This window comes from Ixodes scapularis, unplaced genomic scaffold, assembly GCF_016920785.2.
Source record: "Ixodes scapularis isolate PalLabHiFi unplaced genomic scaffold, ASM1692078v2 PGA_scaffold11__112_contigs__length_91849675, whole genome shotgun sequence".
Taxonomy (NCBI): domain Eukaryota; kingdom Metazoa; phylum Arthropoda; class Arachnida; order Ixodida; family Ixodidae; genus Ixodes; species Ixodes scapularis.
In genome coordinates this window covers 85953395-85959837 of record NW_024609837.1, presented here as the reverse complement: position 1 = coordinate 85959837, position 6443 = coordinate 85953395, and positions in this window count along the sequence as shown.

The window sequence follows — 6443 nt, the reverse complement described above, 5'->3', positions numbered from 1 at the left end:
TTGGCGTATAGAAAAAAGTAACTTTTCACCAGACAGAGCAGCTGTGCTAGAAACAATGGAAACGCGAAATTTACACAAACCATGCAGGGTCTCACCTGTGAGCACAGCTCTAGTTTCGCCAGGGTCAACCACCTATGTTTGTTCATGTCAGCGAGCAGGTGGCCGAACCTCTCGTTGATGTGACCCACGATGAGGTTCACAGAACTGAAGAACACCGACAAGTTCCGTCCAAACGCTCATCCAAGTACGAACAGACGGTTGGGATAGGCCAGTCGAGGAAGAACCATGCAAAGCGTCTCGCCAGATTGGTAACACCCTGCGCCGATCTGTCGGGTGCTGGTATTTGGAGGCCCGCATGCAGAACAGCCACGTCCTTCTTTAAGCGGGATAGCTTCCTAAAGGGTTTCTTTTCTACGTTGGAAATATCCAGCAAACCGCGTTCGGAAAGGAAGCTTCGGCGCTTGATGGCACGAGGGATTCGAATCATAGATTCGATGTCTCGCCAGCTTAATCTCGTTAGTAGAAGTCTCCTTTCTTGAGAACAGCGGGGATTCATCGTGCAGTTGCCTTGCTAGCCTTGAGCAACACTGTACTCGTACTACGCAAAAGGATGTACTCCCAATGCGCAAACTTCGTCCTTTTCTCATATTTTTCTACTTCGAATAAGTAAATCTGTTTCAGTTTTAATTCGAGTGGAGCAGAAGCTACAAGAGCGAGTGCCGGCCTTTCAGCGTCCTTGATAAGCACGCGCGCTCGTGCAGTGCAAGTACCGTTTAGAGCAACATGCTCATGCTTATACCTTCGGCTTCACTAGCACACAAGGTGGAACGATTATATTTATATTTTATAGCTTAATATTTCTTCAGGTGTGTGCCTACTCTTTTGTGCTCAATATTGTCGCCTTCGTTTTTACTACCTCTACAATCAAGCTACCTTTTACTCTCTTGGTGTTAACGCTTAGGTTTTTTTTGTCTTACTAGTACTATAAACGTCCACTTGTGGGGCTACGCAAGCAAATTTTTCGAACCCGCTCAAAACGCTCTTACGCTGAAGAAAAACGCTCTACTAAAACGCGTTTTCGGACCTCCGCTTTCCATTCCGGCGAAGCGGGCCGCGCATGCGCAGTTTGGCACCCTCAGAGCGGAGCGGAAGATGAAAACGGTATACTAAAACTCTCTACTGTCCAGAAAAAGAAAGCACGAATGGCATGCAGAGCCGGCTCAGGACAGACGTCGATGATGCGGCCGCTCATTATTGAGTTTGCGGGGCGCATTTATTTGTTAGCGGTGTGTGACGCACTTTCATAACGTGTTTGTGAATGCTGTCAGGGCCAATGCGACACCGACGCGCTAAAGTTAGTGGCCCCAGTGATGACTTTCCACTACACCATAAGTTTGTGTGGTAGAGAAAAACAGTCAAGTGAGGTGCACCTTGTGTTGTTGAGGAGCGCTTCGCAAACTTGGAACTCAGAAAATGTGGTTATGGTTAAGTATGAAGTCACTTCCTAATGTACACAACTTCACCATTCGAAATAACATTCAATCTCGGCTCCTGCACCCAGCCGATAGTCAAGTGGTTCTGTGTGCTTTAAAGTGTTTGCGTACAATAAAGCTTCTTTTTCGGACAAGGTAATCAATCTCGTGACGTGCGCTCTACTGGTCATGAGCTCTTGTGACGTGCACTCTAATGGCAAGCGCGCTACTATCGCAGCGCTCTCGAGTCGCGCGTTCTAACGTCGGCGCTCTAGTTACACTGAACTAGAATATAGGGGCAGTGGAAAAAGTGTCGGCGGCGTCCCATCGGCCGTGTGAAGCCAGAAGTGCAGACTGCCGCGAGTGGCGCTGTTGTCGAAATCCGGAGGACATGGCTACTGTAACATGGGATATGGCGTCGCGTACGTTCTCGGATGGTTTCTGTAGTGTCTATGGTCGTTTTTGCAATTTGTTTTTGTGAATATCAAGTGCTTGGCATTGTGATTACATAGGTTCGAGTTTTGTCGCTCGCTAAGCAATGAAAACGAAGAGAAAGAAGACGGATGCGCAGCGCTACGCGCCAGCATGCAAGACTGGTTACCCCGGTTTTCACTAAATTGTGGAAGTAAGCTTTAACCAATTTCTTCATACACGTTGAAACACCCATGAAGCATACAAAGGCCACACTAATGAACCGCTAAGATCAAAAACAGCTACGCTTGGCACGAGCTTCGCTGGCAGGAGAGCTCAGGAATCGAACACCAGCGCCACCTGGTAGGTTCTACACGAAGCGCCTCACCTGGAGGCCGGCTAGTTTTCCACTACTCCTATTCTAGTTCACTGTACTCTAGTGTAGTGCTCTCGAAAGGGCCTCTCCCGTCTGAGTCCACCTTTGGGGAGTGAAAACTAAATAAATACTGAACCGCTTCGAAAGCACTCGGGCCTATCCGTCATAGACCTAGAGGAGATTCCTTATAATGAATTACAGACTGCTGAGTGTCGCCATTGATGGTACAATTGACGGCGCGTATGCCCTAATTTGTGGGAAACGCCCCCTTTTTGGCCGATTTTGACATCTGAGGCAACCTTTGGAGAGCGATAACTAAATAAATTCTGGGCCGCTTCAAAAGCACTCGAGCATACGTGTCATAGACCTAGAGGAGATTCCTTATAATGAATTACAGACTGCTGAGTGTCGCCATTGATGGTACAATTGACGGCGCGTATGCCCGAATTTGTGGGAAACGCCCCCTTTTTGGCCGATTTTGACGTCTGAGGCAACCTTTGGAGAGCGATAACTAAATAAATTCTGGGCCGCTTCAAAAGCACTCGGGCATACGTGTCATAGACCTAGAGGAGATTCCTTATAATGAATTACAGACTGCTGAGTGTCGCCATTAATGGTACAATTGACGGCGCGTATGCCCGAATTTGTGGGAAACGCCCCCTTTTTGGCTGATTTTGACATCTGAGGCAACCTTTGGAGAGCGATAACTAAATAAATTCTGGGCCACTTCTAAAGCACTCGGGCATACGTGTCATAGACCTAGAGGAGATTCCTTATAATGAATTACAGACTGCTGAGTGTCGCCATTGATGGTACAATTGACGGCGCGTATGCCCGAATTTGTGGGAAACGCCCCCTTTTTGGCTGGTTTTGACATCTGAGGCAACCATTGGAGAGCGATAACTAAATAAATTCTGCGCCGCTTCAAAAGCACTCGGGCATACGTGTCATAGACCTAGAGGAGATTCCTTATAATGAATTACAGACTGCTGATTGTCGCCATTGATGGTACAATTGACGGCGCGTATGCCCGAATTTGTGGGAAACGCCCCCTTTTTGGCTGATTTTGGCGTCTGAGGCAACCTTTGGAGAGCGATAACTAAATAAATTGTGGGCCGCTTCAAAAGCACTCGGGCATACGTGTCATAGACCTAGAGGAGATTCCTTGTAATGAATTACAGACTGCTGAGTGTCGCCATTGATGGTACAATTGACGGCGCGTATGCCCGAATTTGTGGGAAACGCCCCCTTTTTGGCTGATTTTGGCGTCTGAGGCAACCTTTGGAGAGCGATAACTAAATAAATTCTTGGCCGCTTCAAAAGCACTCGGGCATACGTGTCATAGACCTAGAGGAGATTCCTTATAATGAATTACAGACTGCTGAGTGTCGCCATTGATGGTACAATTGACGGCGCGTATGCCCGAATTTGTGGGAAACGCCCCCTTTTTGGCTGATTTTGACATCTGAGGCAACCTTTGGAGAGCGATAACTAAATAAATTCTGGGCCGCTTCAAAAGCACTCGGGCATATGCGTCGCAGAACTAGAGGAGATGCAGTATTATGGCTTATAGAGTTCTGAGTGTCGCTATTGATGGTACAATTGGCGGCGCGTATGCCAAATTTCTGGGACACGCCCCTTTTTTGCCTGATTTTGACGTCTGAGGTTGTGATGACTTAAGAGATACTGGGCCGTTTCAAAAGCTGTTGGGCGCACGCGCAGCAAACCTACATAAGATTGATTAATTAGCAGTAACAGCGTGCTAAATGTCGCCATAAATGGTACTCTTCATGTCGCGTTTGCCAAAATGTCTGGACCACGCCCACTCATTTTGGCATTTTTATTTTTAATACCATTCTTGGGGGGGGGGGGGGGGGAGGAAGTGGAATAGCTGGTGAAATGAAATTTGGACACTTTGTAAAATATAGTTCGGATCAAAAAACGTTTTGACTCTTTAATTATTCAGCGCTTTAAGTATAATGTATTTGAGCTAATTACGCGATGAGAACAAAAAAATAAATAAAAAACCTGCATTCAGTTCCGTGTTTATCAATTAAGAAAATATTCAGTGTAGTGGCCGTTTTGTTATACATTACATATGTTCCTAAAAAATGTATTTAGGAACGCAACAACGTCACTGAATCCTCGAGTCTCCTCAGCAACTGCGGATTCGTTTTGGTATTTAAAGTCCGGGGGACCACTTTAAATTTAAGTAATTTGAAAATAAAAAAATGTTTCCATGGAGCTAGAGACATTGGCTATATATATAGCAAAATGCAACTAAATTGATGGTATGGTTCTCTTATGGTTTGCATTGAATGTTGAAAACACGTATGATTTTTCTGCGGTTCGCCATAGGAACCAATGAGTAAAAGTTTGGTTGCATTTTGGCCAGACTTAACATTAACCCAGGACCACGAAATTTCTCGTGGAGGTTGAGGGCAGCGTATTAAAACGTGACAATAAAGTGCAAAGCGATTGAGTGATTACTTTTCTTTGTATAAAAAAAGATCGCTTTGGTCCATTGAGTTACGGGCGCCGGCGCAACGGCGGCCGATAGATGGCGTAAGTAGTGGCGGCGCTCGCCTGTCCGAGAATCTTGGGGTTGTTTGCGTATGGGGGAACCAGGCAATGAGCGCACATTCTAATACCGGGCGAACGAGTGTGGTGTATGCGAACTTGGTTTGGACGGATTCTATATTATTTGCAAGGCAGGACTGCCATGGGGACCATATAGATGAGGCGTATCCTAACTTCGATCTTATACGACTATAGTATACGCTAGTCGTTTTGCGGAGCGTGTAGCAAGTGTGAGGTTACGGCACAAATATCCGAGAGAACGGTTAGTATCAAAAATAACAGAAGTCATGTGAGTAGTCCATGATAGGTCATAGGTGAGATGAACACCCAGGTATTTATAAGATGAGCATGCTATTACTTGAGTGTTATTTAGGTAATACGGAAATGGTGTGGCACGCGAACTGCGGGAAAATGACATTTATTGAAGTTTAACGTCATCTGCCATTTTTCACACCAGTGAATTACAGACTCAAGGTCTTCCTGGAGAGCATGATGATCATGGTATGAAAGAATGGGTCGGTAAATGACACAATGGTCGGCGAACAGGCACACAGAAGGGGGACACCTGACTTTACGGTAGAGGTGGGAGATTTTACGTTGTTAACGGAGGAATATTACTTACGGCTAATTAGGAATTAAGAAATACACTTAACAACAGAGGGATGAGTATTAATATCGTTAAGGTTGGTGTGGTACTTTGTCGAATGCTTTGGAGAAGTCAATGAAAATGGCGTCGGTCTGAATATTCGAGTCGAAGCTTGAATAAATATCAGTAAGGGAAGCGGTTAGCTGGGTTTCGCAAGAGTAAGATTTACGAAATCTGTGCTGATGTCCAAAAAGAAGGTTATGAGAGTCAAGAAAGTTTATTATATTTGAGTAAAGTATATGCTCCATGAGCTTAGATGGAACACTGGTGAGAGAGATGGGACGCGGTAATTACTTATTTGTTGGTGATCACCAGTTTTGTGAACAGGTATTTCGTTAGCTATTTTTCAAACTTAACGTTGATATTTTTTTTTCTCACGAAAAAAGGTTTATATGTTTTTTTCTTAACTTAAAAACAACATGTATTTGCTATTGACACAGTTATTACTAAATCAGGTGATTTTCTGCAAGATAATTTCATCGGTGTTACTTTTGTGTGTTTACTTGCAATTTTAGTGTCTGCTTCCAGAAAGTGGCGTGACAACGAGGTTGGGTAGAAGCCGCCGCCGGCGCAGCTACGAATCACGCTACCAGAGTTTTGATCTTGAGACTTCATCAGCACACGCCTGCAAGTGTGTTTACATTATTAAAATAAAGGCAAGGCAATCACTGCGTTCTTACTTTCTCTGGGAGTCGCCGTTTCGTGTGCGAAAACGAATGCAACGGTTGCTGAGCCTTCACCAGAAGAATTGTAAATATGCATGTTTTTCGATTTGAGTCACTTGAAGTTAGCTTTGCATGAAAGTGCGTTCCATATTCACAACGTGCCGTTTTTAACCTTTAAAACTCCAGTTTGTGGTTTTAAGACACACACGGACGTTTAGAAGGACGAGAAGAGGAATGTCGGATGTGCAACATCGAGCATGATAGACAGTTCTGTGATTAGTCTTATGCAGATA